A 27,839-nucleotide genomic window follows, 5' to 3' on the forward strand; every position below is an offset into this window, starting at 1 on the left:
GCTGTAAATGGTAGATCCATTTAATGCTACATATTGTTGGCAGCGCGCCAACTCCTTCAGTTAATGGTTCTGTGTAAGTGGATTTATCAATGTTATCTCTCGCACAGTTTTTGGAGCAATGGGGACACTAGCCATCGCCACTGCCAGTTCCACAGTATGTGAAATGCATGCACACGGCTCGCTTTGATAACCACTCTGCAGCTTCTCGACTACGGATCTGTTACCTGCTGAGAGCGCGCATGGCAGTACAGCCATCTTGTGGTGCAAGAGCTGAAATCGTGCCCTGCAGTGACAAGGGAATGTTCTAGCTGAATACTCACTCTCACTCGCTCACTCGCTCATTTTGTTAGTCCTCTGCGTAGAACTGTCTATGGAGTTTTCCGGAAACCATGGCAGAGACTCTTCAAAATGTTTGCATGAAGAAAAAAAGTGCGAGCGCATGCCTCCCGCTGAAGGAAAAAAAAGACGAGGAGAGGCGGAGGCAGCAGGGGGAGAGGAGAGAGGAGGGGGCCAGCGCCTGTTTCCCTTGCAGGAGCGAGCAGGAACCATCTGTTTGTAATTAACAGATGGTTTGAAAGCTCGCTCACGTAAGGGAATCACCAAACGGGCACACTTTGCTATTTAAAGCAATGCAATGTGTGCACGTTTTTGGGCTGAAAAGGCGAAGCGATTTCTAAAGGTCTTTTTCCTATGTAGCGCATGTGTGCTGCATAGTCGAGACCTAAAAACAGGAGTGGCGTTAGATTTGGAAGCATTAGGTTTGCGATTTCTCCTAAATCTGGGAATGCTTCAGATTCCATGGGTGTTGCATGGGAACAACCACAGCAACAACCATGGAACACCCTTTCATGCAGTGTTCTGCGTGAAAGTGGTAGGTACATATTTACGAGGACACGAAAAGCCAGGTAAAGTGGCTTTACGCTGCCTTATAAATATGCCGGTGCACATTGCGCCACCGTAACTTCAAAAAAGTTCTGTAGAGGTGCTGCAAGGGGCCTCATAAATGAGGCCCTAAGACATAGAGAGTCTTTAGGATGGCGGACGGATCGCCACCGCCTGCCACCGCCCGCCATCCCAACCTGATTTACCTGGGGTCATATTATAATGGCGGCGGTATCGCGGCGGACACAGAGTGTGTCTGCCACTTTTCCACCGGTCGGCATCGACCGGGCGGACTTGGCCACTAAAACTGGCCTTTCCATGGCGGCGATGGGTGGCGGGATTGCCTTCGGGGGCCCCCGTTGCGGGCCCTCTGGGGGGTGAGGTGGTGGGGGGTGCACTTGGGGGGTACCCATGGAACCCCCCTCCAGTTCCCTGCACCAAGTGGCAGGCACAGCATGGTGCATGCCATGTGGCGCAGGGAAATGCTGTGCATGCCCTTTTACCATTGCGGATGGTGCTGTAGCCAGCAGCACCGTCCACAATGGTAAAAGGGCAGGATGTGGCCGCCAGTATGGCGGGCGCATCCTAATTAAGCAGGTGGGACCGCCGCGCGGCTGGTCCCATCACCGTAATAGTCCGCCATCATAATGAGCCCCTCAGTGCTGTGCAATTAGATTATTTTTATTGTTATACGTGAACCTGTGGAACAGTGCTGCAATACTCGAGCAAATAATGCAGCAAGGTGGACTGAATTAAGTGGCAAGAAAAAACAAATTGACAATATGTTATGCAGTATTTTTTTCACACTATTGTCCCAAACATATGTTATTACAAAATGGAGTCAGTCCATGGTTTTAGAAGTACCAAACATTTAAGGACATTGGTAATATTCAAAATGTTATTCAAAATGTTTGTTTACCAACTATAAATAATTTGTATTGTATCAAAGCACAGGAACCTGGGTGCTTTCATTAATAAACAGATTGTTTAGAAAACATATAGCGTTGCACTTAGTACACAAGAACACGAATCTACGTGGAGACGATTATTTTAATATAAGGTACACCTCTCAAATTAGTTAATTTCAGCTACATTTTAAAACCTGTTTCGTGGACACAATTCTCCAGTTCTCATCTTACGATTTCTGGAAACAAATGAGTGTTACACGGTATATATTATTTAAGAAGGTGTCTCACAGGGAGTGACTTTAAGACAGAAGACCTTAGCATGAAAAAGATGCTAAAGTGGGGTGTCAGCTGTCAGTATGCAGTGTCCGTTCGGACCTTCACGCAGTAGTGTCTATACAGAGGAGCTGATCACACGAAAGGGTGGCTTATCCTTGCCAAGAGGATCCTGAACCGGAAGTGATGTAAGGAAATGGAGGGACTGCTTTATGGCGGTGAAAAGGCAGTCTGAAGCTGCACCTACTAGTGCCATCCTCCTTTGACCAGATGCCTTAGGGTGCTTCCCTGAACAAAAGCGGAGTGCGGAGCGCAGGTAGCAAGAGTGACATTGGCTCAAATGGAAACAGAAATAAATGTCTCCCTCACACCTGTATTGTTGTGAATTACAGCTATAATTGGGTTGTATTGTCACCTTACACCCTCTCTACGGTTCCACTGTATCTACAGTGCAAATGCTAACTACACTCCCAACAGATAGACACGAAACATACCGGAGTCCACCCTTGTGCCCTTGTTTACTAATGTAGTCGTGCTCCTCTTCCAAAGGTGATGGTAGGTGTAAGGTACTACCCTCCAAATATCCTCTAGGGTCCCATCAGAGAGTGGAAGGCATTTGTGAGCTAAGGCGCTGAAAGACCTGGCACTGTGGCTGATGAAAAAGGGAGAAAACTCAGGCGGAAGTAGTCTGGACATGATCTGCCTTGAAGCTAGCTCTAATAGTATGTGGGTGGAGCAGGGGAATAAGGCATGCCCCTGCAGTGGAGTGGGGCTCCAGCCCTCCAGGGGGCCCCATTCCTTCAAAGGGGGTCGGTCCCATGCAGCCAAAGGCCAATGAATATCTGTGGGACATGACTCGGGCCTCTTATCACATTCTGCAGGTGCTACATTACTGGGACGGTGTCTATTAGGAACAGCCAAGGCTTTCCGGTTCAGCCACCCAATTCCCTGAGGGAGGCACTTACTGGTTTATAGGGGTACTTGTTGGTTGATCGTTTTAATACGTATTTGTAATCTTCATTACTCCTAGGTCATCTTGCTCGCCCAATACCCTACATCATGAGGTGCATCATTTATCATTGGTGTCAATGTGACGAGGAAGTGTCTGAAAAATTTAATGGTTGGTGCATCTCTGAACTGAACAGTAAGCTGCATATGCTAAATGGAAGACTCCAGGCCTTCGAGGAAGTACTTACAGCCCATATGGGAAGGTTTTTCACCTGAAGGAAGAATCAAGAAGAGACAAAGCAAACAGTGGCCTCTCTGAGCAAGAGATACTAAGACAATATTGGATAGGGTGGGCCCATGTAAAAAAATAACAAAAAAACAATAAGTATGCTGTTTTTAAGCTAGGAAATGCCATGGAAGTGAGAGTCTTCCAAATTCTGAATGACTGTTTGCTGCTTTGCGAACACCACTGTAAAAATTACTGGGCATATTATCAAGCAGGGCGTTAAAATTATCGCCGTTTTAGTGGCAGAAAACTACCGCTAAAGCGGCGATAATGGGCTTAATAATATGCCGTGGAGAATTCCAATAGAAGCCCATGTTCACACCAGAACATGGGTTGCTATTGGAATTCACAAGGCCATATTATCAAGCCCATTACCGCCGCTTTAGCGGTAGTTTTCGGCCGCTAAAACGGCGATCATTTTTAACGCCCTGCTTGATAATATGCCCCTACATTTCTGTAATACTGTGATAAAATATTTTCATGACAAATAATGAACATTTATAGTACCCTTTTAGAAATACAACTGTACCCTTTTAGAAATCCAATAAATACAATTAATTCTGTAGGGGTTTTTGTGTTTTAACTGAAGAAAAAAACGTGTTTCCATAAAGTCACCCACCACGAATATTGGATTTGGACACCATGTGGGTGTATGCGCTGCTTCTTTAGTGCCTATGTAGCATACTTAGTAAATGTTGTTGTTACATCTCTGATTATAATGCACGTATTACCACAAAATGCCCTTGCACATTTTTCTTGCTACCGCTTACCTCTCACATTATATATTGTTCTCATTAATGAAAGTGACTAAGATCTCGGACAATAACTTATAACAGTACATTTTAGTAGTAAAAACAATAATCAATTATGGTTTACATAGCGCGACTACTCACCTGTGAGGGTCTCAAGGCCCTGAGGGTGGGGTGCTGCAGATCCGTCTGGGTGCGGGCTAAATTTATTAATGCATCTTTTGGTAATGGTGGTTTTTAAATTGTGCATTTGAAAATGCCACTTTTAGAAAGTGGCAAACAAAAGGAAATGGACGGAGCTCTGAAACTTTTCAGAGACTCACCCTCAGTCACAGATCTGGGTTGAATCCATTATCATTCTTTAACTCACTTCGCCACCCTAGTTCAGACACAGTTGTATGCAAATCAGTCTTGACCCTGTGCCTCATGGGAACAGTCCAGCCCGAACTGCCAAGCCATGTCTTCCTTGGACCGGAAACAAGCATCTTGGGACCGGTTTCTGGGTAACACCTTTCATCAGCCAGGCTAGGTTGAATCCAGTGGCAAAGTGAGCAAGGGATCCATGTTTGGGCATACCCTGCCAACTTAGGGCGAGCAAAGCAAGGAGGACCTGGCTTGGCAGTTCGGGCTGGACTCTTCCAATGAGCCACAGGGTCAAGACTGATTTGCATATGGCTGGGTTCAAACAGGAATGGCTTGGTGAGCAACAAAACAATGGATTTAGGCCCCGATCTCTGTACTGGGGTGAATGTATGGCATTGTTCTGCATTCTGTCCATCAACTGTTGTTTTTGCACTTTTGGAAAGTGGGCATTTTCTTGGTTTACCATTGGGAGTGCCTCTGACTGTGCATTCACTCTAGTTCAAGACAAAGAGAGGTACCCTTTAAATGATCAAGGGAAATAAGGTAAACTACCAAAAATGAAAAAATATTTTCCCTAGACCCACAATTTTACAATTTATATACACTAAACAATAGTAATTTCGACAATAAACATATCAAAAGTAGATCATTTTTTAAAAATTCATTATTCAACAGTAAAAAGCATGGTTATCACACAATGTTTGATCATAAAATCATAAAATCAGACACTACAATTAATGACACTATCCAAAGCAAAAATTATTATTCACATAACGTCATTATGACCAGCATAATTGGGACAGACAAAACAGGTTGTTTGATATAGAGTTTATCTATTACTATTTGTACATCAAACAATCTGTCTAAGACACAATTTCTTATACATTCAATCAATTTGTATTAGGAAAAAGGTATTCCTAATCTAGATTGTACTGTAGTTTTCGTCAACGCGTTTCGATGGTTTGTTGCTTTTCACACCATCTTTTTCAAGACAATCAATTAATTCTGTCTCCGAAGAGATTTATACTTTCATTCCCTATAAGGATATAGAATGTATTAGTCACAAAACCATATAAACTGTGTGTCTCATTTCTGAAAGGAACTATTTCTCTAAACAGTTTTAACACAGAAATTAAATTAAACAACATATTCTCCTTTAAAATTATATGCGCTAACTGTAGCTTAGGATCGCCATTTATATCATCTGGGGAGTCTCACATATTGCTTTGAAAAAGGTGGTCATACCCCCAACATGCTGTCTTTCATGGAGGATCTCCTCACTATTGCCTCTCTGTACCCAGAAATGAAATAATATAAACTAATTTAGGACATTGGTATGTACCTGTGTTGTGTACAATTAAAAGCTCACTTATGTATATACGTTAGATTCTGCAGTTGCCACGATAAATCTAAAATATAGACAAAACACATGGTGTTACTCTATCCTTTCCATCATTGCTCTCCTATTACCTATACTATAAGACTTTTTTGTCCTCACCTCAGAAAGTCTATAAGTTCCCACCGGGATAAAGATTCTCGTGATATCAGTCAAATAACCCTTGATTTGCTCGTTTTCGGCAAAGGAGGTAATTTGTAAGTGCTCCCTTGGTTGGTGTGATAACCATGCTTTTTACTGTTGAATAATGACTTTTTAATAAATGATCTACTTTTGATATATTTTATTGTCGAAATTACTATTGTTTCGTGTATATAAATTGTAAAATTGTGGGTCTAGGGAAAATATTTTTTCATCTTTGGTAGTTTACCTTATTTCCCTTGATCATGTGAGTGGTACCTCTCTTTGTCTTGAACTATATTGTACAGCCTGTTGGCTGGAGAGGCTTTCAGTCTCATTTATCAGATAGGTGTTAGACCCACTATTCAAAGCAAAGGGGTTTCCAATTAATTTAAAATGGACAAACTTAAAACCTTCGGATTTCCCGAAGACCAATATAACAAACCTATGAATTTAAAGTCTAGTAAGGGTGGTTCAAAGGGGCTGAATAACACCACTCACGAATAACTTGTGAAGATTCTGAATTTAAAGGAAAAACAAATAAGAACTGAACTTCACGCGGAATTTCTTATAGATTACTTGAAAGCAGGGGTAATTCTGATTGGCCTACAAGTAAGGAATGAGCCGGGCCTGTTTTGGGAACCCCCAAAATTCATAGAAACATGAACATTAATTGCCAATCGATGCAGCCGCGACTGGCTCATTTTAATTATAGAGACAGCCCAAGAACTGCTTGAAATAGAAAACCAGGAGCTAGATGGATTGGAAAACCAGTTAAATCAAAATCCAGCTCTAGAGGACGCCAAGAAAAAACTAGAAGAGTTAGAACTAGAAGCGGATAGTTATAGAGAATACTTATCCAATAAAAAATTTTAAAAATTTAAGAAAGATGTGGAAAGGTACTTGGTAGAAGGAGTGTACCCATATACAAATAAGGATTACTACAATAATAAGAGAGAACAGAAATGGGAAAAACCCCAATATCAAAGACCGATGTATTCCAGAGGTGGAAACAAACTTATCACTTTCTCGGAAACATCGGGTTCCAGCAGTGAGGAGGAACAGGAAAGTGGTCAGGGAGGAAGAAATGGCCCTCCACCTGAACGTGATGGTTTTTTAGGGAGACGCCAATACCGTGGGCAGAGGGGCTACAGGGGATACACTCGCCAGGATCCAGCACGAAACCATCAACCTCAAAATGGAGGCCAGGAATTTCTGGCCACACGGAACAAGCAGTACTGGAGATAAATGAATTCCCCATTATAAATCTCTCTAGTAGAAATCTTAGCAAGGACGAAGAAGCTATTCTACAAAAAGGTTTTAACTTTGCCCCCAATAACCCACTTAATTTTTTCGAATTAGAGAGTGATTTAAAAAGTTTTTTTAGGAAAATACTTCTCAATAAATTCTTTGAGGACAAGACCTACACAGAACAACCCAATGTAACAGGTCTTAAACCAAAATCTACCTTTACACCTCATTTGAACCAATTAGATAAAAATGTAGAGACCTTTGAGAGAGTTGTTGAATTAGAAATTAAAACATTAAATAAAAACAGCTCAAAGAACAAATTAAACAACAATCTCAATAAAGAACAAAGAATAGCCCTAACGACATTACAAAACTGCGAAGAGTTAACTATAAAACCCGCAGATAAGGGCGGAGGAGTGGTGGTGTTCGATACCTCTAAATATGATGAAAAATTGAGAGATCTCTTAAACGTTAAAGAATACTACCAACATAGCAAATTTGCAGAATTAGGCAAATTAAAAGGTGAGGTAGACGTACTTCTTAAAAAGGGCAAAGAGGAAGGATGGATATGTGAAAACGAATACAAATATATGACTAAATCACACCCTATGACTCCGGCAATTTATGGATTGCCGAAAATACATAAAAACATTGTAGATCCACCTATGAGGCCCATAATTAGTGGTATAGGTTCACTACTAGAACCTCTTAGTAGGTATGTAGATTTCTTCCTAAAGCCATTGGTAAGAAAACAAAGATCATATATCAAAGATACGGCTCATGCCATATCCATATTCGAGGGGCAGGGCTTCAACAGGGTGACCCAGTTCCTGGTCACCCTGGACATTGAAGCCCTGTACACCAACATCCCTCAGGACAGCACTATTGATGCGATTGCAGGGGTGTTGGCGGAAGTTGATCTAGGGCAGGGCACAGGGACTTTTTAGGGTCTTGTATCCAATTGATCCTAAAGAGAAATTTCTTCTTATTCAAAGAGGAACTTTACTTACAAACTAACGGGACCAGCATCGGGGCCACCTGTGCCCCCAGCCTGGCCTGCCCTTACGTAGGAAAGTTTGAACAACATCACATATTTAATGAGCTGGGATCCTTTTTTGAGAATGTCACATGCTGGCACCGTTTCATAGACAACATCATCTTTATATGGAACAGTGCCAGCAGTGATCTAGATGCCTTTCTGGAATGGATCAACTTGGGTAACCCAAACCTTAGATTCACAGCTCACTATAATAATGAAAAGGTGGAATTTTTAGATATTTTAATCAAAAGTGAGGATGAAACTCTGAAGGTTGAACTTTACACCAAACCTACCGATAAAAACTCACTCTTGTTATACTCAAGCAATCACCCTCATGCACAAAAAGACAATATACCCTTCGGGGAGTTTTTAAGGTTGCGCAAGAACTGCACATCTTTAAAGGACTTCTACTATCATGCAGAAAACACTAAAAAGAAGTTGAAAGCAAGGGGATATCCAAACAAATTAATTAAAAATTAATTAAAAAGAGCCAGATTCTACGATAGGGACAGCCTATTAGATCAAAACAAAGGAAAAAAGAAAAGCAACCCTGGATAGAGTAGTTTTTGTGACACAGTATTCACATATAAGTAATCAAATATAGAATATAGTGAATAGAAACTGAACAATTCTTAACTACAACACAGAGAACCCACTGCAAAAACCCTTATTCTCCTTTAGAAGGAATAATTTGATAAGGAACTCCCTTGTGACAACTTACAAAACCCCGAAAGAAAAACAGATCACATTAACTGGAGGCCAGGCTATTGGTAATCACAAATGTGGTACGTGCTCCATATGTCCCCACTGTATAGAAGGGAAGGACATGACGTTCGCAGGGAAAAACCTCAAGTCAAAAACCCTTAATAATTGTCGCAGTAAAAACATTATCTACCTCCTAACGTGCCCCTGCGGGCTTGGTTATGTCGGAGAGACCAGCAGGGAACTCCGGACCAGGGTAGTGGAACATAACTCGGCGATAAGAAATAAAAAAATAAATGCCCCGCTTGTTGAGCATTATGTAGGAAAGAACAACAACTGTGAAGATTTAAAGTGGTTTGTGTTAGAAAAAATTAGGATAAACAGACAAGGTGGTGACACTGAAGTTAAGAGAAAGATCAGGGAACAGTGGTTCATGTGTTATCTTAATACTGTAGAAACAGGACTTAAGACTAGAGAAGATTGGGCAAAAATTGTACAAAGTTAGATGTTAACCTCATATAGCGCTTCTTATCTATAACACTCAGCCTCTGTACAACTTAGAAACACAATTACAGAGCGATTAGACCTGACACACAAAGACATTATTCCTCTGGGGAACCCACGCATTTCGTTTAAAGTATAGCGGTCTTTAATAACTTAGGGGGGCAAAATAAATGTATCTAAAAACCAAGTAAAAATATGAGATTGTGCTAGTTTTGTAAAATTAACCCTGTTCGTTTGGGCTGTTTACCGAGTAACACAAGGTACAAATGGAGCACATTAAGGTATATCGGCAGCTCATAAATTAAGTATAAAATGGGCCCCCTTTCGATTCAATAAATAGGAATGTCATAGCCGATAGCAATATAGTACCATACAGGAGACTCACGCAATATGCGTATTAAAGAGCCAACTCTAAATTAACCGAAAACGCGGTGAGTCAGTCAGAAGCCAATCACATGATTCTGGCAGGCGAATCGGAGTGTACTTCACATATTTAAGCGGCTCTAGTACCGACTGAATATAGAGCAACTTTGTTTGGACACTACCATTGGAGCGTACAACAATATCCAATGTTCAGGCTTCAATAGGTGTTTTGCATAACTACGCTAACGGCGAACCAATAGAAATGATGAACTAAACGTTTTTAAACGAGAGCAACTAGCGGGTTCTAACGGAATCTCGTAATTGCGGAGCAGGAAGCAGGCGGACACATTACCAACATAAGGTGAGCAATGCCAGCAAGTTAGATTATTCCGTCTTGTCCGATGCGACCTGTAATTACAGATACAAATCACAACTGCTTAAATAGGGGTATAAAATACGCTTTTATCAGTATCTTTTACACAGCGGCAATCAAAATTGCAACAGTGAAAAGGCCCGCATCACCTCGAAATATTCCCTTCATTGGCACCACGAGTCACTGTAACCGCTCCGTTAATTAATACAAGGTAACAATTGTTTCATCGAATGTGCTGCAGGGAGTTTGAATTTCATTACAAGACAGGAGGCTACATTATGCATTAATCCTTTAATGCAACTCACAACAGCCGCTTACATCACAAAGAATAGGAATAAGAATGAAGTGACATCATGACAACAATATAAGGCATGAGCCAGAGAAGAGCTGCCTCTTTTAAATGCGGCTCACAAACAGATAAGTTGTCTTGCTTACTCTTCTGACGCTATCTTTGTTATTACTGATATTCATTATATTTGATTAATTATTAGATAGTATGTTTACCTATTGTTACTCATGTACACTGTTTACTTGGTTAGAACCCTTTATGTGATTGTAACTGAAGCTACTTGCTCTTTCACGATCCTTTTACAGGTTACCTCTCCTGTAACCCTTCCCCTTACGACTTCCAATTTATGGTAGTCTTTACCCCACCTCCGCCCTCTTCTCCTCACCCATGTCCGACCTTTCTTAACTGTTTAGTTTTACGCAAATTCAAATCGCTCATTCCGCGATCAAATAAACAAAATATTCGGATCCCGGCCCACGCTTGAACGTGCAAGCTTTCGGGCTCAAATAACGACCCTGGATACCTATGGATCCATAACTCAATACCATAGACGCGCTCGCTCTTCAACCGCCAATGCGTCAGACTTCCGAATTAACACGCATTCAGAGAAATGGCCCTTGGCAGCGGTGGCACTATGCGCCCTGCCCTCTAAGGGTCATTCCACTGTTCATCGAAGATTTACTAGCTCGAGCACGTCAGTTTCTATTCCGAGCAATTTAGACGCGACGAACAGCTGTTTTCCTTACTGCTTAATTGATTACTCCTTCCCTGAACATTTCCGGGGCAAAATTGTCTCGAGGCCTAATTAATAATATTTGTGCACTCTGTATATAACCTTAAACATAAAAAATATTTTTAAAAAAAAGGGGGATTTAACTTAATATTAATAATTGTCCTAGATTTAAATAACACTTGCCCTAGGTTAAACAATTTAATTTTACTCAATGTAAGACTGTAAATCATTAGTTATATACATAATAACAATGTATTCATAATATAAATTTAGATACTTTATCCAAACAGACATAAATTGGCTCGATGTCTGACATGGATTCAGATGACGCCGTTGCAAGCTCTCCTAGCCACACTAGTGATTCTTTTAAAAACTTTCTGAAGAAAGAGATGGGGTCATGTATGCTGGACACACTTAAAGAGGTGATGTCCAATAAAAGACCACTGATTAATGATGGCGACACTCCTCGTGATCCACAATCTGCATACTCCAAAGCTCATAAGAAAGTCAAACACCATGAAGGCACTACTGGAGGTCTTACAACCCCACTTAACCTGGGAGGTCCTAGCACCTCGCGCACTTTGGGAGGTCATAGCGCCTCGAGATATATTGGTGCCCCTCGCGGCACAAAGAGGATGGGTGTCCCTAGCGAGAGAGAGAGAGAGAGAGAGAGAGAGAGAGAGAGAGAGAGAGAGAGAGAAAGAGAGAGAGAGAAACACGCAATACCATGCGGTCAGAATGCCCTAGGCCATGTATCGAAGACAAGGTCTGCCAGACCCCTAATCTCGACCCTGACCTCATAAAATTTTTATTCAAATTGGGAAAGGATCCAAGGAAAGGTCTTGAAAGGGCCCTTAAGGCATGTCAAGATCGCCTTCTTGACGTCCTCGGCCCTCTTACTAGACTCCTCGACCTGGCAGAGGAATCCCATATTTCAAATTCACCCCTCGACATTAATCAAATTAGGGGCTGGAGTCAGAGGGCGATTGTACTTCTAGGTCACGCTAACTCTGGTCTCAATATCAAGAGAAGGAAGACTATCCTTAACAGGATCAACCCCAAACTGGGTGATCTTGCAGAGAAAGAACCTTCAAGTAAACCCAAAGGTCTCCTCTTCGGAGAAGACATGATTAAGACCATCGGAAAGTATGTTGCAACTTTCACCGCTCTGGATAAAGCCCAGAATATTATGAGACGCATCTTCCCTACAAACCTTTTTGGACAGGCCGGAAGAAGGGGCCGCTCTTCCGGCCGCGGAAACTTCCGGCCCTTCTCATCAAGTGGAGGAACAGGTGCCACTGGTAGAGGCTTCCACCCCTCCAACCAACAATTTTATCCACAGAGAGGACGAGGTTCCCGTGGCAGAGGCTTCCCTCCCCGTGGAGCTTCAAGCAACAACACTCAAAGTAAGTGCTTTTACTTCTCCCCCTTCCAGGGTCGGGGGGAGACTCAAACACTTCTATCATGTTTGGAAAAGATTAACAAAAGACCCGTGGATCCTCGAGACAGTCCGGGGATTCAAAATAGACTTTATAGACATCCCATTTCAGACCATTACACCCAGACCTCTGGATCTTTCCTTAGAACATCTAGCAATTGTCAAAGAGGAAGTTTCCTCTATGCTCCAGAAAGGCGCCATTATCGAGGTACCTTGGTCTCAAAGAAAATTTGTAAGTACCCTCTTCTTAGTCGAAAAGACGGACAAAGGTTGGAGACCGGTGATAAACCTTTGGGAGGTAAACCAATACCTCGTTTATCATCAATTCAAGATGGAGGACATCCATCTTCTCAGGGACCTTCTCCTTCAGGGAGACTGACTGGTCAAATTGGACTTAAAAGACACCTATTTTACGATCCCTATGGCAATAGAACATCAACCCTTCCTTCAATTCATATGGACGGGCACCTCTTTCAGTTTCAGGCACTTCCTTTCGGCCTCTCATCCGCCCCTTGGTGCTTTACCAAGGTCATGAGAACGATCGTCTCCATCCTCAGAGCAAGAGGTATTCGACTTATTATCTACTTAGACGACATCCTCATCATGTCTCAAACTCAGTCCCAATTATTGGAAGATCTCAAGATCTCCACGAACCTCATAGAGGACCTTGGCTTCATTATAAACCGGGAAAAATCCATTCTTTTCCCTTCCAAATCTCTAGAGTTCCTAGGTTTCACTGTGGACACCTCCAGATGTCTCCTCTTACTTCCCAAAAAGAAAATCGCCAAAATTCGGAAGGAGATCAGGTTTGCTCTGAGACAGGAATCCCTCACTCTCCGAGAGTTGGCCAGACTCCTGGGTCTACTTTCTACTTCGATCCAAGCTTTCTTCCCAGGACCCCTCAACTACCGTGCTCTCCAGAGAATAATAGACAATGCCCTCAGGTGTGGTATGTGGTACAGAGACCTTGTTTCCTTAGATCATCAAGCGAGATTGGAACTCTCTTGGTGACTGGACAATTTGGACGCTTGGAACGGAAGGGGTATCTTCGGTTTCGACTCCGGACTTTGTCTTGGAGTCAGACGCGGGCACGTCTCCTCGACAAAGACACTGGTGGGGTATGGTCTCAGTCGGAGTCATCCCACCATATAAACTTCTTAGAACTGACGGCCGGTCTCTATGCCCTAATGAATTTCAGACACTCTCTTCAGGGCAGATCCGTTCTTTTGAAAATGGACAACGTGTCTGCAGTCTCTTATATCAATCGACTCGGTGGAACGAGGTTTGCGGATCTCTCCGATCTGGCAAGGAAACTTTGAATGATCTGTTTGGAACACAAGATTTCTCTGAGGGCAGAATATCTCCCCGGGAAATCCAATCTCTCAGCGGATTGGAACTCGAGATTCCTTCAAGATTTCAGCGATTGGAAACTCGACGTGAATGTTTTCAATTCCTTGTCTCTTTTCTGGGGCCCTTTCGATGTGGACCTCTTTGCCAGCCGAATAACTTCCCAACTCCCTCAGTATTTCAGCTGGATACCAGACCCGGGCGCTCTGGCAGTGAACGCCTTTCTCCAACCATCGACTCCTCACCGACCTTATGCCTTTCCCCCGTTCGCTATGATCCAAAGGGTTCTTCAGAAAGTGAGGCAGGAACAGTGTTCACTGATCCTGGTGACTCCTTTCTGGCCCTCTCAAGCGTGGTTCCCCACAGCTCTGGAACTTTCTTGCGACATCCCCTTCCTGATTCCTGCAACACAAGGTCTGCTCATAAATGCAAACGGAGAAGATCACTACCTGGTTCTTTCAGGGAGTTTGAACCTTCTTGCCTGGAAAGTGTCAGGCAATCTAACGAATTGTCTGGACTTTCGTAATCTGCTCTCACTCTCATCGGAGAATCGGGGGCACCAGGAACTCACTACAGATATAATAGCATCTTGAGAAAATGGTCTCGTTGGTGCTTGGAGAGGAACTTGGATCTTGTGGAGGCTTCTATTGCTAATATAATTAATTTTCTGGTGGAAGTTTTTGACAATGGTCTTTCCTATAGATCAATTAATTGTTATAGATCTGCAGTTTCCGCAGGACATTCTCTTGTCAACGGTAAAACGGTAGGTAAGAACGTTATCATTTGTAGAGTTCTTAAAAGTATTAGGCTAAAAAGACCTTCTAGGCCTAAATACCAATCTGTGCAGGATGTTAAACTTCTGCTTGACCTTTTTTGCTCATGGCCTGACACCTCTCTTCTTAACAGGAAATGTCTTTCCATAAAGCTTGCCTCTCTTTTATGCCTGGTTTCTTGTCACAGAGTCTCCGACGTCAAAGCTCTGGATATTTCTAATAGATGCTATGACATTTTGGTGTTAAATTTGAAATTTTTAGGAGAACTAAAACCATGTCTGACTCTATTTTTTATCCTCGTTTTAAACTTCTGTAAAAAACTTTGTGTCGTTGATTGCATGAAGGAATACGATTCTAGAATGAAAGACCTTCGTCATCCTGATGCAAATCAACTTCTCGTTTCTTATGTGAAACCCTTTAAACCCATCTCATCCTGCTCTATCGCCAGATGGGTTAAATTGGCTATGAAATTTGCTTGTATTGACCTTTCCAAATTTCAAGCTCATTCTCTTAGAAGCGCAATGGCCAGCAAGTCATACTGGTCTGGTGGTAAGATGGATGCTATCCTCAAGTCTGCTGATTGGTCTAATGCCTCTACTTTTGCTCATCATTACTGTAACCTATTGAACATGTTTCTGACGTTGTTATTCAAGGCTACCAACATGCATAATGTAGCCTCCTGTCTTGTAATGAAATTGCGATTCTCCTATTAACATGACTAGAGAATCTGGATTTCATTAAAGACACGGAGGCTAACATTATCCCTCCCCGTCCCTCCCTTGGACGGAGAATGTAATCATTTATTTCTTTGTATAATATTGTTTACATTTGATGAAGCTTTTGGTATCTCATGTTATCCTCTCTTCATGTTCATTTTTTTATTGGATACTCTGTTCCTTTCTTTGATGTTCTTCACTTTATTTTCAGATAATTCCAATTGATGGATTTCCTTGGATTTTCCTTGACTTCCTTCCTTATCTCCAACGTTTTGCAGCACCCTTGTTCCAGTTTGCAGCTTGATTCTTCGTTTGCACCTTGTTCTGATGTTCGATTGCATTTAAAAGAGGCAGCTCTTCTCTGGCTCATGCCTTATATTGTTGTCATTATGTCACTTCATTCTTATTCTTATTCTTTGTGATGTAAGCGGCTGTTGTGAGTTGCATTAAAGGATTAATGCATAATGTTAGCCTCTGTGTCTTTAATGAAATCCAGATTCTCTGGTCATGTTAATAGGAGAAATGCAATTAACATCAATAGTTAGGCTTACAACCTACTATGCTCCATGTTTTTCAGAGCCAAGGGAGCACTTACAAATTACGTCATTTGCCGAAAACGAGCAAATCGAGGATTATTTGACCGATATCACGAGAATCTTTATCCCGGTGGGAACTTATTGCCTTTCTGAGGTGAGGACAAAGAAGTCTTATAGTATAGGTAATAGGAGAGCAATGATGGAAAGGATAGAGTAACACCATGTGTTTTGTCTATTATTTAGATTTATCGCGGCAACTGCAGAATCTAACGGATATATATAAGTGAGCTTTTAATTGTACACAACACAGGTACATACCCATGTCCTAAATCAGTTTATAATATTTCATTTCTGGGTACAGAGAGGCAATAGTGAGGAGATCCTCCATGAAAGACAGCATGTTGGGGGTATGACAACCTTTTTCAAAGCAATATGTGAGACTCCCGAGATTATATAAATGGCGATCCTAAGCTACAGTTAGCGCATATAATTTTAAAGGAGAATATGTTGTTTAATTTAATTTCTGTGTTAAAACCGTTTAGAGAAATAGTTCCTTTCAGAAATGAGACACACAGTTTATATGGTTTTGTGACTTATACATTCTATATCCTTATAGGGAATGAAAGTATAAATCTTTTCGGAGACAGAAATAATTGATTGTCTTGAAAAAGATGGTGGGACAAGCAACAAACCATTGAAACACGTCGACGCAAACTACAGTACAATCCAGATTAAGAACACCTTTTTCCTAATACAAATTGATTGAATGTATAAGAAAGTGTGTCTTAGACAGATTGTTGGATGTACAAATAGTAATAGATAAACTCTATATCATACAACCTGTTTTTGTCTGTCCCAATTATGCTGGTCATAATGACGTTATGTGAATAATTGTTTTTGCTTTGGATATTGTTATTAATTGTAGTGCCTGGTTTTATGATTCTATGATCAAACATTGTGTGATAACCATGCTTTTTACTGTTGAATAATGAATTTTTAATAAATGATCTACTTTTGATATATTTTATTGTCGAAATTACTATTGTTTAGTGTATATAAACTGTAAAATTGTGGGTCTAGGCAAAATATTTTTTCATCTGTGCATTTACTCTAGACAGACACATGGGGGTTGAGGTGTGCCCTGCCTCGCCTGGGTGACTCATCACTAGACTGAGTAGACCTGATCTGCATTTAGAGTAGAAGAAGGAGTTTCGCAAGCACAAAGCTGTCTCACCCCCTGTGCTCATGCTTTGCCACAAAGAGAACAATGACAAAAGGATGTTTAAGTATGAGACCTCAAACCCCAGGACTTTCAGCATGAAACAAGAGGACCCTGCCAAGAAGAAGAGCGGAAGGACTGTGTGAGGAGCGCTATTTCTTCTGTGTGAGGGGTGGGTTGGGTTGAAGTTGCTGCTTCTGTCTGTGGTGGAGAAAAATGACTGACTCTTTTTGCTCTGCTGTGGGATCCTGCTTGTGATGAATCTCTAGGGGCTTGTGTGTGCTAGCCTCCTCTTGGAAGTCTCGGGGAGATAAAAGGCTTCTCCATACCCTTGCTGAATCCCAAAGTAAACCTGCTACATCTGAAAGGAGGGCTGAAGAGTTGTGTGAGGAGCACTGCCCCTGCTGTGTGAGGGGTGGTTTGGCCTGCAGTTGTTGCTCCTGGAGGGGAAGGACTAGACTGTTCTTTCCCTTTCCCTTAATTTTGAAGTGAAAGTGCAAGAGGAGCACTTTGGTTTACATCCCAGCATGTAGGGAGCACTGTTCATAAATCTCTGTGCTTTGTTCCCTCAGCGTGTGCAGAACTGCCCTGTTTTCGTGGTTTTGAGCGAAGGGAAGGGAGAGCCTGTGGCAAAGGAAGCAATCTCCCTCTCTCTTGTGGCCGCTGCTTGGTTCCAAGTTGATTCACAGCTGGGGTTCTGCATACATGTCCCGTGCTGTACAAGATTACAGAGCCAAAAGGGCAAGAAGGAAATCCCAGGCGGGATTCCCCGCGTTGCCTTGTAACTCTGATGTCCCGTAGGGCATGACCCAGCCGCGGAAGAGTGGTGCCAGAGGGAGGAGAGTGGACCAACTTATCTCAAGTTAAGTGGAGAGCTGGTGCGACCACAAAGGTGAGTGTGGCATTCCCGTTAGTGGGAGGAGTATGTCTCATTGATTGTTTCGGTTCTGAGGAGGCCTCCCTGTCTTTCACAGCTGCAGTGCAAGGTCACGGGCAGCTGCACCTGGTATTGCCATCGGCGGGGAAGGCCAGATGAAGTCTCCCCACGTCTTATTTAAAACAGGAAAAAGGCTGCCATGGTTTCAGCAACTGCTCCACATGGTCGCAGGCAGTTGCTGTTGTGAATACATACCTTGCGGGCATTTCTTTTATTTACTCTTGTGGCCCCAGCGGGGCGAGCCCAGGAAGGCCCCCGATCTGGAACGGGCCACATTAAGGGGACATCAATTGAAAACTCACCACACTACATGTAGTAGGTGCAAAGGTGTTCCTGCTGCCTACGTTCCTGGCTGGATTTGATTTGAGTGCCTTCTCAGCCCCAACAACCTCACCATAGAAAACATAATAGGAGTGCAGTTCTGCTGCACCCTATGTGCTTTGAGAGACATGTGGTATTTAAGGTATTTTATAAACTACTGCCTCTTGTTTCATGCTCAATGAGGTGCTATGCGGCATGAAATACCTGGTAACAGGGTAAAAAATACCATTGGTAGGAACTACCGATTCTGCACAGTGATAATGTGTTTCTGACGGTTCTTTTATGACATGTGCAACTTAAAAGTATGTTGCTTTATAGCACTAAATGTGGTAATTTGACAATTGCCTAATTGGCATAGTGATTTATGGTTTAAGTAATTGTGATCCATGTATTTTATATACAATATATGAGATATTTTATATAACCTTGTGTGGAGTCACTATTTGTGGTGTGTGCTCAACAGCTTTACACATTGTCTCTGGGATAAGACTGAGTGCTCTGCCAAGCTATCAAGGGGGTGAGCAGGGATTAGGTTGGGTGTGTAACTCCCTTACCCTGACTAGAGTGGTGGGGTTTGCCTGGCTTAGGTGTATACTAACAGTTTGTTTTAGGATTTGCTGTTTTGATCTGTCCTTTCATTTCATTGGAATTGAACCAGAGAATGAGGGACAGGTTAGAAGTCATGGCAGCTATATAGTGAAATGCTGGTTGACATCCTCTGTTCCTTTCCAAAAGACAATACTGGACCTATCGGACAATTCCCTAGCCAAGATGAAGATGATTAAATCTAGTCAAGCTATTAAGGGAGTCTGATTGTCACAGGAAAACTCTCTGCAGATGTTGAGAGTGTTGGGTTTTGGGATTTGCTAATAAGGGCATAAGGTAGATGTAATGTCACGTAAAAGGATCCAGCAAAAAAGAGACATTATCCTACCAACGTCAACATCAATACGATTTTTGGGGACCATTTAATTGCCTGAGTCTTAAAACATTTAGGAGGCTGGAGGCCACTAGAGTAGTTTCTAAAAAAAAAGAACTCTTGCCAGAAATGAAAAAAAACTAAAATGGTTATTGGGAATGAGGATTTTTTGTCGATAACAGATAAGTCATCCATTCCCTACAACATCAATAGAAGGGTCTGGTGGCTCAGTGAACTAATGCATCTACTTCAGGGGCCTGTGTTCGACCTCATGGTCACAGGTTCAAATATCGGCGGGTCTACACAACCTTTCATCCATCCGAAGTCGACAAAATGAGTACTATTGAGTTGGGTAACAACAAACATCTGTTATTCTGCGCCAAAATACCCGTAGTGGTGAATGTGCGCTTTACAAATACTTATGTTGTGTAACAAGATCTTTGCATGTGCTACATGGGTCACATGGCTCATACTGGGTACTGCAGCTCAACGTTTTTGTGTGCAATGATAAATCTTTTTGCACCCAACCACAGGAGAAACTGCAGAATATTCCCCTCAGTGCTGTTGGATCTGAGTTTACTGCCCAACTACTATAAATAATCATCCAAGGGGTACGGCTATACACATTTAGGGGCTTTTATCGATGTCAGGCGGACTTTTGCCCACCCAACACTGTGGCGGAAACAGGACCGACCACCCAATCACAATGCGACTGCACATGGTGTGGTCACATAATACCATTCCTCTATGGGAGCTTGTGTTAGAGCTGTAAACAGGCTGTTACACAAGCTCGCATAGAAGAATGGGAGTTTGTGTTCATCCCTGCAACCCATGGCAGACACCTCGAGGTGCCTGCCACATGGTGCAGGGATCAACAAGGAGGCACCTATGGCGACCCCTCTACCCCCAATGGGAGGCCAAAAACAAGAGGGGACCCTGCTAGGGATCACCAAACATGCGTTCCGACAGGGTTTCCATGACCAACCAATTCAATTACGAGTCGACCGGCTGTAACATAATCAGTTGGTCAGAATTGAAACCGACGATGATTGTCGGAAAGCCTACGACGTCATCCGCTTTCCGACACTCATAGTAGTTGGCCGATAAATATTCTCTAGCTGACACAGGTTAGAACATTGATTTTTACCAGCCAAAACAAATATCTCATAAATGTGCCCTTAGTAAATCTTTATGTGCAGTGTATGAAGCTAAAGGCTGAATTTTGCAACAATTCAACAAATCAAAAATCAATATTGCAGAGGAATCCAATAGGAAACGAAGTTCAAAATATATCAGCTACCTACCATAAAACCTTTGATGGCAACCAATAATTGAAAATATGGTAAACACTTGAAACCATATTCAATTGAAGCCAATGGTGCTAACAATTCAGTTTGAAATCAAAGGAAGGCACTTTAAATCTATGGCAAATAATGCAAAAGGCAGGCAGGCTCTAAAATCGATGTGAGCAGATAGATTGCTTGTGTATTTCTCCAGTAAAGAAAAGCAAAGCTATCTGCATTTCAGAATTAAATGTTTTTAGGGATCATAATCCTCAGCAGCATGGTCCCCTGGTGGTTTAATACAAAAAAGGTTTAATTTGGTCTGATGGGCTATGCAGGACCTTGTGGTAGAAAAGGTTACATTATTGAAAGATCCCTAACATCATTGAAGTACTTCCTGAAAGATGGTGTGTTGTCCAGGTAAAATCAGGAACGTTGCCCGTCTTCTAATTGGTCTTATGAAAGTCATTCTCCATCCTTAGTCAATAGAAATTGTTAATGTTGTGTTGCTCCACAGTAAAGTGCCCGAAACAAAGTTGCAAACACCTCCATTTCAACTATAATAAATGCTGAGGTTCACTGACAGAATATCGAGGAAAAACATATAAAAAAACATATAAAATACAAAAAAATAGAGGATAAAATATAGAATACAAAAAGATCAACTGCCTATACTTAAAAAGGTAAGTACAAAAATATTTAAAAAAATATTATCTACAATAATATAGTTGTAATAAATATCGATTTTTAAATATATATACTAAAAAATATTAAAATAAACACATATTAAATACTAAAATGAATGTATACAAATAAAATTTATAAATGTAAACACACACACACATATATATAATGAACATACATATACAACTAAACTAATATTTTCAATATTAATCTCAGTACACAAATCGTAAATAATATATTATCAAAAATACATGTATACATATTTAATTATACCAAAACATAAAATATTAAATAAGAAAATCAATTCAATTTAAAATAAAAAGCAGACACATATGCTTTTTAATTTAAATATAATTAATCTACAAACAAAAAAATTGAAATATAACATTGGAAAATACTTCAATTTACTATTCCCAGTAAAATTAACACAACAATAAATATTATAATTAACAAAAATAAATATTAATATTCCCACGCCAGTCAGTGCAACAGCAGGGAAAGTGTTGGATTGCGGAGGGGAAACAGTTCAATATTCCCGCTCCAGTGAGTGCAACTGCAGGGAAAGTGTTGGATTGTGGCGGGGACACATTCCCACTCCAGTCAATGCAACAGTAAGAAAAGTGTTGGATTGAGGAGGGGTAAAATGTACTATTCCCACTCTAGTCAGTGCACCAATAGGGAAAGTGTTGGATTGCGGAGGGGTAAAATGTAGTATTCCCACTCCAGTCAGTGCAACAGTAGAGAATGTCTTGGATTGCGGACGGGTAAAATGTACTATTCTCACTCCAGTCAGTGCAACAGTAGGCAAAATGTTGGATTGCAGAGGGGTAAAATGTATTACTCTCACTCCAGTCAGTGCACAATTAAAAGCAAGTAAAATATCTTAGACAAAATGTAAATATTTTAAAAACAGTAATTAAAATAAAAAATATGCTGAATACAAAATACAAATATATTTATATCAATATAAAACATTTAAAATGATCTTTCTTCTCACCCCATACCCCACAAAACCCACACCCACATCTAAATAAAAAAAGTGCTTTATTAACAGAATTATTCATCAATTAAAGAAATGATATTTATGAAAATCTAAATCTAAATTCATTCAAATAAATTACTTCCCATCCTTAACCCCACAAACCACACCTAAAAGAAGTAACTACACAATCAACATAATTAATTATCAATTAATTGATTATTATCAATTAACAACTAATTATTATTTAATTAAAAATACATTACTTTCCATATGTTACCCATATTACCCTGCAAACTACACCGATTTTTTTTATTACACAATTAACATAATTAATGAGCAATTAATTAATTATATTAATTAACAAATAATTATTAATAAATTAAAAAGTAATTGCTTCCCACCCTTTACCCCTATAAACACCACAACCCACAAAACACATTTACATAAAACAAATTAATAACACAATTACTAAAATGAAATATCAATTAAATGAATGATAAGAATTAAGAACATTTTCATTCATTTATTATAATTAAATTACGTCCTACCCTATACTCCTATAAACTCACAGAACTAAAAAACATGACATTTATTTAAATTAACTTTCATGACTGTAAAAAATTTAACTAATATAGTAAGAAACATAAACAATAATTAAACAAAAACATGTCATATACATTTAAAATATATACTAAAACATAATAATTAAAACAATATATTTTAAACAACTATATTTTTACAAACAATATTAATGACTTCTTTATTGTCAAATTGGTATTATTTACCGTCCAATCGATATTCTTGGCAACGATATTGCTGCACTAAATATTTCCATTTCCATTCCATGATATTTGTCACTCAATATTATAGTAGTTTGAATTTTTTCCCTCGATGTTTTGTCTCATTACCGAACGCTGACACAAAGGGGATTCAGTTGCAACTGAGAACAGGTCTCCAACACCTTCATTCAGGGAGACAGGAAGTTCTTTATAACCCAAAACTATTATTATAAGAATTGTAGGTTCAGTTTGCCGATTCCTTATTTCAATATTCAAGCTTAAAAGGGACCAACCCTGTGTTTAACCTCATGCGTGCTCATGACGAGCTCAGCTCACCATGAGGCATGGTTGCCCTGTGCTCATGACGAGCTGAGCTCGTCATAACGGCCGCAACGCTCGCACGCGGGGATCATTCCCCAGCTGTGCTGAGCGTTCTAAAGAAACGAGCACAGCGCCACCGTACTGCGTGACGAGCTGAGCTCGTGATGACCCCCGGGCACTGTGCGCGCCCCCCTTACCCCAGCACAGCGGGGGAATTACCCCCGTGGCGAAGGGGCTAATTTGCGCCAGTGTTTCCGGTGATCATCACCGACACATCATTGTCAACAGTGTCAACTGCTTGTGACAGTCTGCCACAAGGTGGCACTGTCTGACTAATTTAGAGATGAGCACAACAACATTTAATTATTAATTCTAAATACATTTAAAATGAGTATTACATGCCGCCCAAGCCATTCTTGTATCCTGGGGGCCTGAAATAGTCTGAATTGTCACACTTGCAGGAGTGTTCGTGTTCATAGTTGTGTTATTACTATCATTGGCAGCAAAGCAGGGGCAATGTGTGGGGCAAGCTGCAGTGGCCTCTTGACGGGAGCCTTGGCACTTATTTTGTTACAAATTAAGCACTGGGCCATCCCATATTTAAGCTAGGCTTGCTTACTTAATTGTATTGCAGTTTGAGGGGCCCAAATTCAGAGACTGTGGTTTACACCTGCCAAGGTTATATGGTGAATTAGCTCCCAATTCTACTTTCTGTTAAGAGGTTATTCCTGCCCTCTTATGTATATCAATCAAAAGCAAATCTACATGTCAGTGTTTTTGAGCCAGTGATTAGAGTGAGTCCATCTCAGAACAATACATCTGCCATCAGAGTATTCCTCAGCAGGTTCATTTTCATTTAGATTTGCACTTTCAAGTTTACCATATTCATGGGAGTGATCAGCAAAGTGAGATTACTGAGCAGAGTGTATGCATTTAACTTCTATGAACATATTCATTAATACAATTTCCCCAACCATGATGCAGGTGCCAAGATGTCTTAAAATATGTCTTTATTTTAACTGTCTTGGTGATAGATTATCAAAAAGCACCTGAGAAGATATCTCACAGGAGAAATTGGCGACTAACAAATCAATAGAACCTTACATTTTTTGTAATAAATTGTGCATCAATAGGACCTGTCTACCTTTGATTTAACAACAATACTTCAACATAGGTGATGAATGCAAATAAACACAAAGCCTAACAATGTCCCCATTCAAGACCCATATGCTGAAATTGTGTATTATCAACAACAGCACTATATGACTTGGAGCACGATCACATGTTATCGAGATACCGGTATATGGCATTATGGGAAATGGAGTCCAGTGAACGGACATGTAAATGCATTTGCGGGAAATGCTTAATACAGAGCCAATTGGGAGCGAATAGGGAGGAGAAGCATGGTGATAAAGGGGGAGGGGTAAGGAAGGGACGAGTATGGCTGCAACAAGGAGGCAGAAGGAAGGCTTTTTCTTTTAAAACGCTCACAGCAGGTATGGGAAGAACCTTGTTGGTTTTGTAATGGGTGATAAAATCGGGTAAAGAAAGGGGAGCGTTTGTTTAAAAATGGAATGTAAGCAAGGAATGGTTAAGGAAAGGTATCAGCATGCATGGGTGAAGAGAGTGGCGTAGGGAGAGACTCGTTTGAGATAAGCATACCATTAAAAATATTTTTGCATGGTGACCAAGTAAATGAAGAAATGTTGTATTTGATACCGGGTGCAAATCGAACATTAAGTACACTGTTTAAACCAAATGAATTATGTGTATTCATCTCTATAATAGTGATGGATAATTGTTTTTATTATTGTAAGGAAAGGAGGGTATCAGCATGCGTGGGTGAAGAGAGTGCCGTAGAGAGAGGATGAGTGCTTATCTGAAAACGACCTGTTCCATTCTAATATAAAGCATAGTTGTGATGCTTGGAAGTATCTTGGAAAGGGGCGACCACTCGGTCCCCCCGAACGTATGGTTGGGTGCCCCGATCCCCCCGGGAAACCGTTTTGGGCGGGAGGCGTGGCTTGGCTGGTATGCCCGTAGTGGCGTAGCCGGGGTGCGCCTTTTCCCGCCCAAAAGGGGGTTGTCCTAGACACCTACGCCGTTCGAACCGCCCTGTAGGCGTTTGGGGGAAGGCCCACGCCCTCCCGAGGAAGGATAAAAGGAGCATCAATCCAAGAAAACATCCTCTTGTTCCGGTACTTGGAAGCTGCACCTCCTCGTGCTCGTTTGCCCGAGACAGAACAAGGAGCCAATTTTGAGAACTTGTAATTTTGTGTTTTCTTTTTCAGTTAGTCCGAAGTTTGGATCCAGGACCTCGACTCGGATATCCGCGAAGCGATGCCTGGCAAGAAGGTCGGAAAGAAGGTTGGGACTGAACAACTGCTTCGCATGCTGGTGAAGGATATGGCGGACATGAAGAAGCAGATGGCGGCAATGAAGGGCACGGGTGGACCGAAGAAAATCATCGGGCCAGCATTGCCGGGAATAGTCCCTGCTGCGAGAGGTAAAAGGTTCAGGAATAGGGCAGCAGGAGGGGAGGTCCCGGTTCCCGAGTCACCTCCAGGGAGCCCGGTCAGTCCGGGGGGGGCCCCAGTTCCGATCCCGAACGCGGGACAGCCGATCCCTGTGGTAGTTACGCCCGTTAGCGAGGGGGATATGCCTCCCGAACTGGCCGCTCAGTTGGCAGTATGGTTAGGCAAGAGCAACGAGAGTGCGGTGGCACCAGGAGACACGGCCGCAGAGGCCAGGTTAATAATGAAGCAGTTGCGGCAATCGAGAGATGCTGCGAAGGCACCTTGTCCTCTTGTTTCCCCGCAGGTCCCCTCGGATAAACCGGCACCGGGCGTTGGAACAGCAGCTACAACGGAGACAGCTCCTGGTTCTGGTAAGCAGCCGTTGCCAATAGCTGGGGAGGGATCGTTACCCTCGAGGAGGGAAAGAGTGGTTCAGCATATCCCGATGGATGTGAAAGAAAGGATTTGGGCCGATAAATATGTGAACATGTTTTCGCTGTTGACCGATCACTATGAGATAGAGCACGTTAAAAATCAGAAGGAGTTGTTGCATCCGAGTGTATGGCGTGCAAAAATGGCGGGTTTCAGGGTGGAGGAAACAATCGCTAATTGGGCCAGGGCGTTTGGAATGTTCACAGCAATCATGGGGGAACGTAGGCCTGAAGTATTGTCGGAATTAGCCTGTTACCAAACACGTATTATGGAATTTTATGAATCATATGAAGGTAATCAATGGATGGGTTATGATAACAAATTTCGTAAGGCCAAGGAGCACGACTCATCCCTGACGTGGGATTGTTTCGACTCCATTTCCTGGCAGAAGCAGGTTATGCCGAACACGGCGAGGTCGTCTTCTTTTGGCGGGAATGGCGCAGAGCCTTCCCGCCATTACTTGGTGGCGCCCTTTCGGGCAGGCGCCAACGGGGATCAGCACACCAAGAATAATGGGAACTCGGGTAAAAAAGGGGTGTGTTGGAGCTTTAACAGAGGCAAGTGCACTAGGCCACAAGGGACATGCAAGTTTAGGCATGAGTGTGCAGTGTGTGGACAGTCCTCACACCCCGAGAGTTCGTGCAGAGCCAAGAATGGTGAGACAGGAGGTAGAGGAGGGGCCAAACAGGTCTAACATCGGCCGAGGGGCACCGTTACCTACTCCGGTTGACATCATGGCATTGATCCCTTGGCTGAACGAATACCCAGATCATCTCTCCGCTGGGGTATTGCGAGACGGTTTCTCATATGGTTTCCGCATCCCGGCGGGGGGTTTACGGGGGGAAACACAGTGTAAAAATCAACTATCTGTTCAACAAAATACGACGGTGGTTCAGGCAAAGATTGCAAAAGAGTTGACCCGAGGTCGGGTTGCGGGACCATATGTGCACCCGCCTGTTGTTAACTTTATTTGTTCACCGTTGGGAGTAGTCCCCAAGAAGGACCCAGGTGAGTTTCGGTTAATCCATAATTTGTCCGCTCCTAGGGGTCTTTCGGTGAACGATGCGATTGACCCGGGAGTTTGTTCGGTGCGGTACGCATCCTTTGATGAGGCCGTCGCCATGTTGAATCGCCTAGGACCCGGAGCGCTGATGGCTAAATCAGATATTGAGTCAGCGTTCCGGTTGCTCCCGGTACACCCACAGGATCAGCGTCTCTTAGGTTTTGTGTTTCAAGGACGCTACTACATGGATAAATGTATGCCGATGGGCTGCTCCATCTCTTGTGCATATTTTGAGAAATTCAGTACTTTTTTGCAATGGGCGTTCACTAGAGCCACGGGCCTCACGCAGGTAATGCACTACCTTGATGATTTTCTGTTTCTGGGGGCAGCCGGGGGCACGGAATGTGAACAGGCGTTGATAGAATTCTGTAAGCTCATGAAAAGTTTTGGTGTG

General features: G+C 42.0%; 1 long non-coding RNA gene across 1 annotated transcript in view; it reads left to right on the top strand.

Moving 5' to 3' along the window:
- Positions 1-15,831, top strand: part of LOC144761781 (uncharacterized) — a 29,086-nt gene extending 13,255 nt beyond the window's left edge. Inside the window, exon 4 of the long non-coding RNA XR_013595892.1 lies at positions 15,665-15,831. This is a non-coding gene — a long non-coding RNA (uncharacterized LOC144761781). The remainder of the gene's footprint in view (positions 1-15,664) is intronic.
- The last annotated feature ends 12,008 nt before the right edge of the window (positions 15,832-27,839 follow it).

The sequence above is a fragment of the Lissotriton helveticus genome, chromosome 6 (assembly GCF_964261635.1).
Source record: "Lissotriton helveticus chromosome 6, aLisHel1.1, whole genome shotgun sequence".
NCBI lineage: Eukaryota > Metazoa > Chordata > Amphibia > Caudata > Salamandridae > Lissotriton > Lissotriton helveticus.